The 16,928-nt window shown below is 36.4% G+C and overlaps 1 protein-coding gene across 5 annotated transcripts in view; it reads right to left on the bottom strand.

The window, feature by feature from the left end:
- Positions 1 to 8,290: 8,290 nt before the first annotated feature.
- LOC105321784 (uncharacterized) overlaps positions 8,291 to 16,928 on the bottom strand; it is a 29,078-nt gene continuing 20,440 nt past the window's right edge. For 4 of the 5 annotated variants that reach the window (XM_066087397.1, XM_066087398.1, XM_011420235.4 and 1 more), the window contains 2 exons: positions 14,139 to 16,562; positions 8,291 to 9,045 (listed from right to left, as the gene is read on the bottom strand). The gene's annotated coding sequence lies outside the window, so the exon portion shown is untranslated. Of the gene's footprint in view, positions 9,046 to 14,138; positions 16,563 to 16,840 lie in introns of all 5 variants that reach the window. The other variant, XR_002198869.3, reaches the window with a different exon arrangement.

Below are 16,928 nucleotides of genomic sequence, written 5' to 3'. Positions count from 1 at the left end.
ACTTTTTAAATTGCTGTTTATTTCTTAAATGAACTTTTCATGACGTCACAATGATCATAGCACACGATAATCGCTTGTCGCTTGGATAATTTAAACTTTAAATCTCGGTAATTTTAACAGTTCTGGACGATTTGTGGGGTTTTTTTCAAACGTACAATAAGTAAATAAAAGCAATGTTAAAAAGTTCACCGAGATATGAAGTTCGTTGGTACATGATCAAATCTTCCGAGAAGCCCTTAGGGCTTCCAGGGATTCGATCACGTGACCAACCAAGTTCATATCCGGTGACCTTTTTAACATTGCTGTTTATTTCTTAAGTATACAGCGTGAGAATAGGATTTTGGTTAGAGAGGAGTTTTATCTTAAATACTGGCACTTCATTAACAGCAAACGAATGGTACCAGAAAGGTATCGACATACTCATTGATATATCAAGTTAATTTAGAGATATCACGTGCCCTGTCAGAATTATTTCGTTTACTGAATTTTACTTCATTAAAAACAAATTTTATCGTGCACATAGCTTAATACAGTAAAAATTATAAATACAACCCCGCGAAGACCATGCAACGCCCACAGCAGTTTTAATTTAAAATTTTAAGGAAGTTAAGGCCGTTTTTTAAAAAACCCACACACACTTGTTTAATGTTTATGATAGATCTATGCTGATAACTGTGGAGTTGACATAAATGTTACTTTGAAATAACATGGGGAAATAAAAGTTATACTGGGGATTCCTTTGATCAAAGGTATCTCAATCTCAAAGCGTTAAAACCAAGACTTAATTAAACGAAATTATTTTTTTTCAACAAAAGATTTTTTTTTTCATTTTCGGTTCACAACCAACAAATGTTTATTTAACAACGGCTGTAGCATGGTAAGTCGCTTACTATTTTCTTTTATTTTCCTCTGTACAGTTATATGTATTGGACTATACAAAGACATTGCGAATTCCTTTTTTTTTAAATGCAACAGAAAAGGCCTCAACAATTAAGGCAGATGATATTGGATACTGTTGTCATTGGTTACTGAAAACAAAAGTCATAATATCACGATGGCCATATGAACATGAAGGTGGCGACATTGCAGAAAAAATACATATGTAATTTTTTTTGCAATGATCGCTACCTTCATAACCCGCATAAATCATCAAATAAAGCATTTTATCACCTATACTCACATCTTTCTTTTAACAAATTAATAAATTGGTTGAAAAACGTAAGTAAACATCACTAAGTTACTGTTAATGTACATAAGTACGTTAGCTGAAAGAAGGAGCCAAATTGTCTAATGTGGAAAGGACTAAATATGATATGGACCTAAAATGGCCCCCTAAAATGAACATCATCATTTTACTATAATTCTTTGTTTTCTTAGTACAGATAACGTTATGTACTTAGTATGTGATGTGTTTACATGATATTCATTTTGTTTCAAGTGCCCACAATTTAGAAATATGACATTGTAAAGACAACCATTTCCCGCCATTTTTGCATTTTTAGCATAAACTGCTTGTTTTTAAGCAGTTTTTCCTTCTGAAAACATAGAGCGCATGCTTGAACAAACAAAATATTTTAATCAGAGATGTATCTAGCCAAGATTAATAATTGACAAAAAAATATTCCTTGTTCAAGCATGCGCTCTATATTTCCCATTCGTAAATAAATAAGAAAAATTTTAATTTTTTGGCTGATTTGATTGAATTATAGAAATGACGTCACTTCTAACGTCATATGCTGACAGTTAATGCAAATAAATCAAATAGATAGATGAAAAATATAATTATTTTATATCTACTCTTCTAAAAAATAAATTAATATTTTATTGTACCCGAAACACTTAAAAAATGGCGAATTATAGGAGTCAAATTTAACTCTTATCATATATAGTCCTATGACTCTGACATCGTCATGATTATTTAGTGCAGTCCGTGATTTTTGTTAGGTCGCTCTCAGTGTGACTGTTTCCATAGAGCTATGAATCAACTATAAATTTCCGTGAGAAATATGGGGAATCTTACTCGGTAGATGCAAATACAATGTATATACTGGTCAGAACATTTCGTTGCGACAACATGAGTTTATGAGGCTGTGTGGTCAACCAAAAAACCATCAGATCTACCTTAATTCTTTAGATGCGATGTCTTTATGTCAATAAACTCATTAAATAAAAGAAATTACATATAATCTGTGTTGTTTGGTTTTATTTATTTTTTTAAGTTTTTAATTTTTTAATATATATTTATATGGAGCTCTTCCTTTTAAGAAGGTTAATATAGTGAAAAAATGGCCACGAACATCCAGCCCTCTTAACAGTCGGTGATATTTTAAACAGTGGCAGCCTCAGAAGCACTGCATCATATAAACAGTGACAGTCTCAGACACACTGCATCATATAAACAGTGGCAGTCTCAGACACACTGCTTCAAATAAATAGTGGCAGTCTCAGACAGTCTCAGACGCATTGCATCATATAAACAGTGGCAGTCTCAGACGCACTGCATCATATAAATAGTGGCAGTCTCAGACGCACTGCATCTTATAAATAGTGGCAGTCTCAGACGCACTGCATCTTATAAATAGTGGCAGTCTCAGACGCACTGCTTCAAATAAATAGTGGCAGTCTCAGATGCACTGCATCATATAAACAGTGGCAGTCTCAGACGCACTGCATCATATAAATAGTGGCAGTCTCAGACGCACTGCATCTTATGAATAGTGGCAGTCTCAGACGCACTGCTTCAAATAAATAGTGGCAGTCTCAGACGCACTGCATCATATAAACAGTGGCAGTCTCAGACGCACTGCTTCATATAAATAGTGGCAGTCTCAGCCAGTCTCAGACACACTGCATCGTATAAACAGTCTGTGGCAGTCTCAGACGCACTGCATCATATAAATAGTGGCAGTCTCAGACGCACTGCATCTTATAAATAGTGGCAGTCTCAGACGCACTGTTTCAAATAAATAGTGGCAGTCTCAGACACACTGCATCATATAAACAGTGGCAGTCTCAGACGCACTGCATCATATAAATAGTGGCAGTCTCAGACGCACTGCATCTTATGAATAGTGGCAGTCTCAGACGCACTGCTTCAAGTAAATAGTGGCAGTCTCAGACGCACTGCATCATATAAACAGTGGCAGTCTCAGACGCACTGCTTCATATAAATAGTGGCAGTCTCAGCCAGTCTCAGACACACTGCATCGTATAAACAGTCTGTGGCAGTCTCAGACGCACTGCATCATATAAACAGTGGCAGTCTCAGAAGCACTGCATTATATAAACAGTGGCAGTCTCAGAAACACTGCATCATATAAACAGTGGCTGTCTCAGACGCACTGCATCATATTGACAGTGGCAGTCTCAGACGCACTGCTTCAAATAAATAGTGGCAGTCTCAGAAGCACTGCAATATATAAACAGTGGCAGTCTCAGACGCACAGCTTCAAATAAATAGTGGCAGTCTCAGAAGCACTGCATCATATAAACAGTGGCAGTCTCAGACGCACTGCTTCAAATAAATAGTGGCAGTCTCAGAAGCACTGCATCGTATAAACAGTCTGTGGCAGTCTCAGACGCACTGCATCATATTAACAGTGGCAGTCTTAGAAGCACTGCATCATATAGACACTGGCAGTCTCAGTCGCACTGCATCATAAAAACAGTGGCAGTCTCAGACGCACTGCTTCAAATAAATAGTGGCAGTCTCAGACAGTCTCAGACGCACTGCATCATATAAACAGTGGCAGTCTCAGACGCACTGCTTCAAATGAATAGTGGCAGTCTCAGACAGTCTCAGACGCACTGCATCGTATAAACAGTCTGTGGCAGTCTTAGACGCACTGCATCATATAAACAGTGGCAGTCTCAGACGCACTGCATCATATAAACAGTGGAAGTCTCAGACGCACTGCTTCAAATAAATAGTGGCAGTCTCAGACAGTCTCAGACGCACTGCATCGTATAAACAGTCTGTGGCAGTCTTAGACGCACTGCATCATATAAACAGTGGCAGTCTCAGACGCACTGCATCATATAAACAGTGGAAGTCTCAGACGCACTGCTTCAAATAAATAGTGGCAGTCTCAGACAGTCTCAGACGCACTGCATCGTATAAAAAGTCCATGGCAGTCTCAGACGCATTGCATCATATAAACAGTGGCAGTCTCAGACGCACTGCTTAATATAAACAGTGGCAGTCTCAGACGCACTGCGTCATATATGTAGAGATTTAATTATACTTTTTGTATGGCACATATAAACAAAAACATTGCATTTCCAAAACAGAAAACTAAAGGAAGTGTTGTTTGTTTGGCGAATTGACCTGATACACAATTCAGCAGACATAACCAGAACTAATACATATGAGCATCACCTCACGGCTTCCTCATACCAGGTAACTAAAAGGTGGCTGCGGCGGTTTCCTCATAACTGGGGGGTGGATCTCAAGGCTTCCTCATAACAAGGGGGTGGATCTCAAGGCTGCCTCACAACTAGGGAGTGGATATCAAGGCTTCGTCATAACTAGGGGGTGGCTATGACGGTTTCCTCATAACTAGGGACCGGCTTTCTAGGCTTCGTCGTAACTTGGGGTGGATCTCAAGGCTTCCTCATAACAAGTAGGTGGATCTCAAGAATTGCTAACAACTAGTGAGTGGATGTCAAGGCTTCATCGTAACTAGAGGGTAGATCTTAAGGTTTCCTCATAACTAGGGACCGGCTTTCAATGCTTCGTCATAACTAGGGGGTGGCTATGGCGGTTTCGTCATAACTAGGGACCGGCTTTCAAGGCTTCGTCGTAGCTAGGGGGTGGATCTCGAGGGTTCCTTATAACTAAGGGGTGAATCTCAAGGCTTCCTCATAACTAGGGGGTGGATGTGAGGGATCTGTGACAATACTGTCATAAGATGGCGGAAGTGTCATGGTTGTTGGATCTATACGTTGATCGACAATTATGATGGACAGCCGCGATACAGGAATAGTAGGTGGCGTCTCGGCGCTTGAATTTCTTGAGTCACGATTAATCTCCGTGCGTCGACTGAATACACTTGTAATTGTTTCCAAACAGCGCCTAGACCTTGCCTTACAGACACTACAGTCACAAGAGACAAAGTTCCGGCAACATGAACGATTCCTCAGTCTTTGCCTCGTACGCTCCAATATGTCACAAACAGATCGACTGGCAATGACTATGACAATGATACAGAAGATGATGCCGATCCAGCCCCCGTTCCACAGCCAGTTACTTTCTTCTGGTTGTTGGGTTGCTGGTACGGTGGTGTTTAGAATATCACTTTTGGTCCGCATGTTGCTAGCCTATTGTGAACAAAAATAGTCGTAAACATTCTGTACTATATGTGAACAAAAATTTATCTTTCACAAATCACAAATGAATTGCGAAATCTGCCAGATGCTCAAAAGAACATAAGCCAAACAAATAAAGAGTTCAGAATTTAAATGTCATATTCAATCATCGTTAATCCTCACGTACACATGTCCTTATATCAACAAGAAACTTACAAGAAAATTAATTCCACATCTCTCCTTACCGTAATGTTTAGCGAGAAAAAAAGATACCGGATTCATAGAGAGTATTGGATGATACTTACCCAGTATGTTATGAAAATGGAGTCCAGAAACCATCGCAGTCTTAGCTTAGCATCAATTAAGCAAGACTTATTTTATACTTATGTACGTGATTTAAATGCCCCGTGTAGGGACTTGTCGGTATAATTGTGTAAGTCTTGGTCACCAGAAAGTTTTAAATAGGCGCTTGATTCATTTTATTGCAAAGTGAATATAGGAGGACCTATCCCCACAATTAAGTAAAAATATTTTAAGTACCACGATGATATGTAAACCGATCTTCATTTCAAATATTTGTAGATCATGACCGGATTCTATCCGGAGATATTGTTGGGATGCAAGTGCTTAGAAATTTATAAGTACAGATACTCAGGCTTAAAATGGGATACACAAATTGGAATCATCTCATACAATGCATATTATGACATATCTTTGTTTACAGAAAATACAAAATAAAACATATTCAAGCTTAACAAAGAATAAGATTCGGTAAGAAATGTTAAGAATCTTATTAAAATATTTTCATTAATTATTCATCATTTTTTGGGCAATTTACTTGCTTTTTTCGTCAATTTTTTTTTTCTAAATTTGATTTGTTGTTCTCATAAATGATACATGCAACAAATACTGTCATCATTTAATCGCAACAAAGTATCACGGCGGTTACTTTATCTGATTATGTCTTAGTTAACAGATGCGATTTGTGCAGCGGAATATGTCGAGGTGTTTTCATGTCTGCGGCTTATATTGGAGGTTGTAGGTATAGCTGCGAGGCAAATATGAAACATGGCTTACAATGTCTCTCTTCGAGTGAAGTTCAGCTTTGAGCAATAATAATATTTATATCTGTCTTTTTCACCTCATGGCTTCCTCGTAAGTAGGAGGTGGCTGTGAGGGGTCTGTAACAATACTGTCATAAGATGGAGGAAGTGTCATGGACGGGGCAGGGTCGACAATCACTGAAGACAGACGAGGAGCCGTGTCGGTAGGTTACGCCTCGGTGTTTTTATTTCCGGTGGTACAGATACTTTCGGTGCGTCGACTAAGAATATTTGTAACTATCCCCCATCAGCGCCTGATCCCTGACTCACAGACATCGCAGACACTTGCTGCCGCCTCACAATCACAACAGTTGCAAGAAAAGATAGGAACACTCGCTCACCCAATCCAAACAGCACTTACATAACACGGTACATCAACAGCACATCACTACCATCAGTCTGATGCCATATACACTTCCGTTCAGAAAAAAACGAGTCGTCCTCTGATTCTGGGGAATCTGATGGTGTGTTTAGACTATATGTTGTCGTCTCCATGACCCTAGTACTTAGCATGTGGGTAAACAAAAAGGATAAATTACTCTAGCTAACAAACATACTCCAAGGAGATACTGTGAGTAGTATTCCGTCAACATGGATGATTCTTCGCTTTGATCCTATATGTGCTCAAAACATTTTAATTATCTTACAATCTGATATCACACCATGTACCATGTTGGTACAACAATTGACCAATGTTCGGGAGTTTCGGTCATTGATCCCCTTGGTGCATGTTTTTTTTTCATGATGCAATTTAGACTAATCAGCTGCTAAAAGGACCAATGTAAAAAATAAATGTTTATTTAAATTTGACAAGTTTTCTTTCATTTAGTTTATGATGGTCTAACGCGCCGTGGTCAGACAGGTTTACCAGTAATAATTATAAGCCTCAAACTGTCCATTCTGTCAGATATTGTACAGTCCGCGGGCGCGTTAGAGCCGAGGACAATTCTGTCAGAATGGGCATTTAGAGGGCGTTTATCTTACTTAAAACATTTTTATTTCATTGTGTATGAACACCCCTGCTTCGATCATTTATTTGTCTGAAACTATCCAAAAAAAGTTAACAATAAGCATTAGGCCAAAATAGATCATTGTGTGATTGGGTATGGACTCGGGCGTATTTAGATATATGGGTGGTAATGTTAAAGCAAGGATATAACAATTTTTTGACAAAACTACTCGTGGCAAAGATAAACCGATTCAATATGTTCCTTATCAATATTATCAGCAAAAAGCAACATTTGATTGAGACTTATCCCAATACAAAACATATATGAGTAATAACAACAAAACAAAGAATTTTAAACTTTGTTTCTTGCTTGTAACTCATGATCATTATTATTTTGACTTTCAAATTTTGACAAAGCAATAACAATACCCATATTAACCATTTTTTACATTAACAATAAAATATAAAATTGAAAATTTTGAGCTTCAATCACGTATAGGTCCCTTTAAGTAATGCTGGTCACAAAAATACATAACGATGGCACAATATGGTTTATGTAAGAATAACCAGTATTATGTCAGGTAAAATTGTTCTTTGTGTTATTTTTTATTAAAACGGCGTAGATCTTGTGTGGTTAGGGAAAGCAGTTTTAGTGTATAAACTCCTTTTTCATCTCTGCATATACATGTATTATTTGGCCCTGAGGATGATCGATTTTGCGCTTCAATTCTTTGTTTCATGTCCTTTGATTTCGTCGCAATTAAATAGCAAGATGATTTCAAATTAAATTCCGCACAGGTAATTTAAGACTTGTTCAGCGAAAAACTGAGGGATGTTGTTAGGTCTGCAGCCAGCTTATGTGATGATCTTGGGAATAGCTCCGAGGGAATGAAACATAGCGGATGTACCTTTAAGGAATCAATTTTTTCACCTCATGACTTCCTCATAACTAGGGGGTGGCTGTGAGGGGTCTGTAACAATACTATCATAAGACGGAGGAAGTGTCATGGACGGGACAGGGTCGACAATCACTGAAGACAGACGAGGAGCCGTGTCGGTAGGTGGCGCCTCGGTGTTTGTTTCGATTGTACTGTCATTAGTCTCGGTGCGTCGACCAAACGCATTTGTAATTGTTCCCCAGCAGCGCCTGGTCCCTGACTCACAGACACCACAGATGCCACAGACGCAGGAGACCTTGTTCAAACAGCGCTGTACACCCGACTCACAGTCACAGTTGCAGGAGGCGATATCCCGACAAGACAACTCTCTCGACCGATCCATGAAGCACTTGCATAACCCGCTGCAAAAACAGAACACAAAGACGACAAATACGATGCCAAACAAGCCCTCGCCGTCTGAGTATGTTTCTTCGCCTGGTTCTGGGGTGTCTGATGTTGTGTTTAGAATATATGTTGTCGTCTCCATGATTCTAGTCTGTGGGTCAACGAATGGATCATATACTCAAGCTAACGCACACTGCAGCCACCAAACAATTCCGTCACGAAGAACGGGTTTCTCACTTTAAACAATCCAATATGTTCAGAAAATTTAATGCCATCCTATGGACAGAAAGTTATAGCACAAGGCCGAATCCAGTTCTGGTTCCAGATCTAGTTGCTTTGTTTTGGTCCTAGTGTGCTGGCATAGCGATGTTAAGGATATCAGTCATGATCCGCATGGCAAAGCCTGCATGATAATAAGTAAAAACAACAGAAAGGTTAGCATACAATTCGACCTGATATAGATGGAACGAAAATTCTACATAAGTTGATAAAAAGTGCATACGGTATATAAATAGCGTATGTATGTTTAAGTTCCAGAAATATGTTAATAAAAGTAATATGATAAACCTGAGTGTATGCCCTTGGTCAGAGGTATAAATAAAGGTTTACTGCTGACCACAGTGCGTTAGATAATTAAGGTCTTCCGTTTCCAACGGAAGACCTTTCTATTATTGTGCGGGTTAAGATTATTCTTATTTTTCTTTTTTTTTTTTTTCTTCCTAGACGCGAACTTTGAGGCTTGATATCGTGCTCATTTCTGAACGGATTTTGCTCAAATTTTCAGGGCTAATGGACTTTACAAAACACTATCTTCATCAATTCATAAAAGTTAGAATTCCCTTTCTGTTAACGAGTTATTCCCCTTTTAAAATTTTTTAGGGCCTTTGGTTTCCAGACAAAGGCTCCGAGACTATGATAGCAGGGAAAAGGAATTCAACGAATTTGAATAACAAAGACATTGAAGTTGTATTCATCGGTTTTTGTTTTTGGATTACGTTCCTTATTTAGGAAAAGGTAGGGGGTCAAAAAACAGGATTCCAAAAAGTGCAAAAATTTAGACATATTTTCCTTTATATCTTTTTAACGAAAAATATTTTGTTAAGACATGTAGAATAAAAGTTGTGCAGAATATCAAGGGCTTTCATTTGACACCAATAAAAAAGGGCTGGCCCCTTAAATTAAGGGCCAATATCCCCTAAAAGTTTTTGCTTAATAACTCAAAAACGGTTTGGATTTTGATATGGATGTCGCTGGAAAAGTTGTTTGTTGGGATCTCATAAAGGTCGTAACAATATTATTTTGTAAGTGATTTGTGTAGTATGAGTGTAAAAAGCTTTATATGTTGACATGTACCTGTTTTCATTTGACAAGTTAACGAAAGTCTTTGTGCGTACAACTGGCATAAAGTTGCCGCAGAAAGTATGCTGGTTTATACAGGAGGCATTAATTTATCAGAATTTTTTTTTTGTTGGAGTACATGCTTTTTTTTTTAGGAGTTTAAGTCATTGTTGTTAAGTTCTTATAGTGCACAATCATTAAAAACGGCAATTGGAAAACAAAACATTCTTTTTCTTTACTTTTTAACCACAAAATATGGAATTCAAAAACTCTATGCATTACATTTTATTTATTAACTCCATGCATTTAAAATCTACCTTGAATCAGAGCTGTGTGTGTGTGTACCATTACGTAAGCTCTCCCTCGCCCCCGGCCGAGAAAATCGGTCACCATGCTCGCGGCTGGACTACCTAGCGGTCAGCGGTTATCTAATACACGAGAGTTGCGTCTCTCATATATGAGTTTATTTAGCCGCGAACTCAAGAATTGTTTTAGTTCTGATTACACAAAATCTTTTGTGGATTAAACGATTGGATGTCAAGTAAGAAATAGTTCATTTAATTAATAAAAGCAATGTCATTCTCTAAAGCAATAATAGACATAGATCAATTGTGGGGTTTAAGTTTAAAATATATAACTTCTATTTGATAGAGTAAGGTCATTATATTGCAAACTTTTCAAATCTTCCTTGGTTGTGAGCTGTGCGTTTCTGTGCGTTGTACCTTTACGAAATATATTCTTTGCCCACGGCCGAGGAGATCAGCGACGGCTGCATTACCTAGCGGTAAGCGGTTATTTAATACACAAGATTCGCACACCGCGACTTACACTTACATGCATATGAACGTGTTTGAGTTAATATAGCCGTATATACAAGAACTGTTTTAATTTTATGTTATAAAAGTTTGTCCTACTTGTATATATTTAATTAAATATTTGAGTGTAAATGAATATTAATGAACGATATTACTCCAAATCGGAAAAATCGTTAGACATAAACTAATGGTTGGTTTGTTTATGTAAACTACTTTAAAAACTGTACAATTAATGTTTTAAATCAACAACACCCCCCCATTCAAATAATGATGATCATCCCTCGAACATGGCTGAGGAGATCCGGCGCGAGTGGATAAGTGATCCGCGGTCGGTTCGTGTTCTTCTACATGTACCTTATGACGCGTTTATGTTTCATATTTTGCACGGACACAACTATATTTTATTATGTTTTCAACTATTATATTGGTTTAAAATGAAAAGATAAATTTATTTTACTTGTACAGTTGATTAAGCATTGATTTATACGATAGCATATAAGGTAGTTTAAAAATCAAATCAAATTATAATCAAAGTTCCATGTTACATGTTTGCGGTAGGTGCTAGCACGATAAAGGAATGCCCTGAATTGAGGCATTCGATGATTATTTTAAAAAATATTCACATGAGTTTTAACAACTTTAGATTAGATTCTATCGGTCACTACTGTAGTTTCATTGTGGAAGCGAACTCATTGCTGCCCCCCCCCCTCCTCCCGCCCCGCTGACAGGTGCTCGCGCTGGATTTTTTTTTTAATTGGAGAAAAGATAGCAAGATCTGTCGAAAATCATTTTTGGTGGTTTCTTATGTGTAATATTTTGTTTCACTTTCCCACCCCTTTGTTTATTCGGCCAGTCTGTGTTAATTCAATTGCCGCATGCGACCGAGAATCTTGTGTCGCTTCAGCGCACACAGCTCAGAACATTTATAGCCCCAGGTCATCAATTGTTATGTAATTGAGTAACAGTTGGAAGGGTGATTTTACTACATAAAATAATAAAATCATAATATAATCTATTTGAATTGAGTACCATGCGTATAGATTCCCATAATAATTAATTTTTTTTATAACCTTTCTATGTTTACATTTAATTTTGTTCAAATAATTAATAAATTTTCTATCATTTAAATTGTGTGCTTCATCAATTACGTATTCCGATTACCTTGAAGTCATTATTTTTCCATTGGCTTTTGACAAAAGAGAGACGCCTGACCATCCAATGAAAACAAATACACAGAGTTTGATTGACAGGTTTAGCCAGGTGCAGGTCTCACCCGATGTCCGAGGTTATGTGTGCTGCTTGTACACAGCCGAATGGTCTCAGTAAGAGTTATCGATGTAAATAAATAATAAAAATACATGCTTATCAAAACATGATCGTGCAAGTTAAAGTTGATTTAGATTTGTTCCAATAGAAATCATGTTTCGCTAACTGTATTTAATATTTTTTATGTATAGCGAATTTTAATATTGTTTCAGTACTGAAACATCGCATGAAAACGTTAAATATACATGTAATTATCTGTTACTAGTCGTCTTTTGATATATATACCTTTCTTTTGTTTGTTAAAAATTCGCTCAATTTTGTTAAAGTAATGTAAAACACGGGCGCCATTTTGAAACAATTAACTTGTCAGAGAGTTCCAAATGAAATCTGATGAACGTTTCACACGGTTCTCGCACGCTTTGCTCGAAACGATTTACACGCTTTGCCCGAAACGCTAAACGGTTTACATGAAACTTTAAAAGGTTTACACGAAACGTTTCTCGCACGTAGGCCGCACGCTTTTTTGGTGTAGTAGTACGTTTTATGGTCTGTAAATTTTGTCAGCACGCAATTCTAAACTTGCACATAGTCTTCAAAAATTTAGAAATATTTTAATATAGAAGTTATCTTTGAGAAAGGTTTACGTGTTTTGTAGACGGGTTCAGTTTAAAAAAGAAATACAATTCCTGACATGAATAATGAGTACATACTGTTTATAACAATGCTTGCTACCCTTGAAAATTTAACTCGCCGTTAAACATCTCACTTTTTAAAGAATGTTTGAAACAATTACATAAACTCTGCTCGACAAATAGTTTTCCTAAAATATTTTCTTCCTTTCTTTGTTTCAAAACACGTTTTATATACAGGCTTTCAATCACAACACGTTTTTATAACAAAAGCAGAACTGAAAGTATAGTCATTATAATCATTTGACACCATATAACATATATTTTCAACTCGCAGCAACAACGGAAGACCTACTCGGGGCTTTGCCACGAGCTCTGCTCTAGTTACTATGTACTGATAAGGATGTGAATGCGCAGAGTCCGTGCGTATGAACTGTTGGTGCTGGAAAGTACTTCGGTAGTGAACTATAGTCTGTTCCAATATATTTATGCAGCACATTTGGACGACGTTTAATAAAAATGCATATACATACAAAAAAATTATCAATAAAAATACATATGTGATAGAAGTACACTTACGTAGATTTATACCGAGAAAATCGTTATCATCCGAGTCCCTTTAAGTCTGTAGCAATTCAAACATTTTTGAACGTGTATTGAAATATTATAAGCTAGAGATGCGATAAATCTTGGGATTTTTCATTATTGAATAAACATCGAACAAACCTTGAGGTATTTATGAATAACAAATCATTTAATATAATGTGCTATAACAATGTCTTGGGATGGAGTATAGGAGCGCCTCCTCTTTTTACAAAAGAATTAAAATATAAATGCCCGTAAATGTTAAACTGAAATTATTTGCAGCGAAATTTGTGACATAGATGTTTCATAAATTTGATATTAATTATAATTCATTATAAAAAAAGTTACGTAAAAGAAAAATTAAGTAATCAATCCTTCTGCCTTCTCTCTTTACAGAGATGAGTATACCTCTTTCGAGTTCTTTTTATATTGATTATTTGTTAAGATTGGGATAGTGCTCTTATATACATATTTGGGTACATAATTCTCCACAGGTAGAGTTTGGAACACGCTAGTATATATACCATGGCAATGTCAACGTCAGGCGTACAATTCAAAAGTAAGAATATGTTATCATCATACAAAGTCGGGGTAATATTTGACTACCCAATAACTATAGCTCTCGGTAATTAATCACATAGGTATTCTAAAACTTACATCATAATCAGTTGTAACAAACTGAAAGATAAGGAAGGGATTATAATTTTCAATGCCATGTTGTTTTACCGTACATGTATCAATAAGAAATTTACAAACAAGATCAGTCCAACTTTATGATAATAATAATTATAAGATGTTGGCAGATAAAGATACTCAGTTGATAAAACAGCGATGAGATGTCAATTTCCTGTAGCATTACTTACCCTCAGAGCTCTCAAAATGGACACCGGAAATCATTGCCATTCTAGGCATCTATTTCGCAAGGTTTATTTCGAACGCAGGCGATTTAAAAGTCCCGTGTTGGGGCTTGTTAGTAATTATATAAGCAGATCTTGATCTCCACCGTGTTTTAAACGTGTATTTGTAGGTTTAGTGTGATGAGTGGTGACTGTCCATTCGAGCGAAAACCATTCCCGGTGTGTGTCTGTTAAAGCAGTTCCATTCATGCATCTAAAGGGTGGGGGATCAGAAGTGTAGATACAAAAAGAAACCACAATGTTACACTCATACTCACCATGTTAAATATACTATATTAATAATTTTCGCGGGTACAAATAGCTTAAATAAACTCCTGATCAGTTTTTGAACAATGACACTGCGTTAAATAAGAATGAATTTTTATTTGAAATAATTACACTTCCATAATCAACTATCTAAATTAATTATGGTACAGCAAAATAAACATTTATTTTATTTTTATATTGATATAATAGCAGGTTACAACATTTGTGATAATCATTTTAATTTGATTAAAACTGTAAAACAAGAAAAAAGTTTTAAGGATATATTAGGATTTCCCATATTTACTGCCTTGTTCTGAAAATTTGTATTCATATTTCCTAATTATTCAATTCAGCACAATCCAAAGCAATAAAAGCATTGAAGTTAAAAAAAAAATGAAATATTCAATATTTTTGTGCGCATAATCATATGTAATAGTATGTTTTAAATTTATAGCTTAATATCTTTAAAAGTGCTAACAATTGACGCAGAGCTTAAAGGGACCTAGACACGATTTTAGATCAAAATTTTAATTTTGATTTTTTATGTATAAAATCGTTTACATGCTCATTTTGAATGATTGACCAAAATTTAAATGTTTGTAGTCAAGTTATAAGAGAGATACAGTGGTAAGAATTCGCTGTTATGTAAACAAAGCTCGTGTCTTTTATTTTTTTTTTTACAAATAATGAAAAGTATGGAATTACCATTTATCTGACAAAATGACTCATGGAAAACCAGGTAAACTGATTTAATGTGTTTGTAATTAATATTATCAACTGAGGAAAGCAACATTCGATTGAAACTTATACCAAAAAAAGAAATATGTTAACAATAACAACACTCGAGTTTTGATTACAAAACAAAGAATTTCAAACTCTACATCTTGCTTATAACTCAAAATTTGACTTTCAAATTTTGACAAAGCATTAAAAATACCCATATTAACCATTCTAAACATTAAAATTGGAAAACCAAAATATATTTATTTTTTTTTTAGCTCAAATCGTGTCTAAGTCCCTTTAAGATTAAACACTGATTACAATTTTGATTGAAATATGAGACTACACATGTAGTTGGTATCTTTGGTTTTAAGTTATCCGTCCTATTTTTTATTCACCTCCCCATCCCCTCATTTGTTCACGCTTTTTTCCAATTACAATGTTCACATTTGCTTAATTAGCAATACCAACTTTCATCATCGCCCGGAGTCTTAACTGCAGTTGGTAGGAGCATATCACGTGACCAGAAGTGTTCTTGACAAACCATAGTAATTTCTCGGACCTTAACAACATGTGAATTAAATGCATATCACAAAATATAATTGTTTTGTGTCACGAAACATAGTTCTTTTTATTTACTTTAACAATGAAGTTGGAACACTTTGTTGGACTTTAGATCTCTCTGACAAAGAAAGCTAATTCATCTTGAAAGGTGTATCATTCGGTTGCAATACCAATTTTTATTGTTGTTTGATATACATAAATATTTGGTATAAATTGAAAATCATGACATAAAAAGCACCTGTTCTAGCTTCAACAAACCAAAGGAGATACTCTCTCGGCGTTGTAGTTCAGAGTCAATGACTCATTACGCAAGCGACAGACGACTCTGTTTCACCTCATGGCTTCCTCGTAAGTAGGAGGTGGCTGTGAGGGGTCTGTAACAATACTGTCATAAGACGGAGGAAGTGTCATGGACGGGGCAGGGTCGACAATCACTGAAAACAGACGAGGAGCCGTATCGGTAGGTGGCGCCTCGATGTTTGTATTTCCTGTGGTACAGTTACTTTCGGTGCGCCGACTAAAAGTATTTGTAATTGTCCCCCAGCATCGCCGCACCCCCGACTGACAGACGTCACAGACACTGCAGACGCAGGAGACCTTGTTCCAACAACGCCAGACAGTTGACTCACAATCACTTAAGCTGCAGGAGATGTTATCACAGCAAGAGCACCCCCTCGTCTGATCCCTAAAACTCGAATGTTTACAGATACACCCACAGAAGATGACGATGAAAAATACCATGCCTAACAAAGATCCACTTAAGGAGAACAGTTCATTGTATTCCGGGGTTTCTGATGTGGTAATGTATAGAATATCGGTGGTCGTCTCCATGTTGCCAACCTGAGGGTTAGAACAGCAATGTTACAACGTATATACTCTGACTAATATAAAAAAGACAATGGTTTGCACATACATTACATGTAAATTTTATGGCTTTAAGAATTTAAATACTAGTAGTATAGGTTTTTTTCATAGTTTTTGTATTACATATACAAAGTATTTTAAATAAAGAAAGAACAAAAGATATTATTCAGGCATTTCTCGCTCTCTCTAAACAGAATGATATTCGGGATGTAATACAAAGTAATAGAAAGTTACTTTTTGATCTAAGTACTTACTATTTTTAGCCGTCCTTAACCAATATAAATACAAAAAAGCATTAACATTCTCTGCGTTATTACGCGTCTTTTAGAGGGTTATTATGTG

The sequence above is a fragment of the Magallana gigas genome, chromosome 6 (genome assembly GCF_963853765.1).
Source record: "Magallana gigas chromosome 6, xbMagGiga1.1, whole genome shotgun sequence".
In the NCBI taxonomy this organism is placed as follows: Eukaryota; Metazoa; Mollusca; class Bivalvia; order Ostreida; family Ostreidae; genus Magallana; species Magallana gigas.
This window is presented reverse-complemented; position numbering and strand designations above follow the sequence as displayed.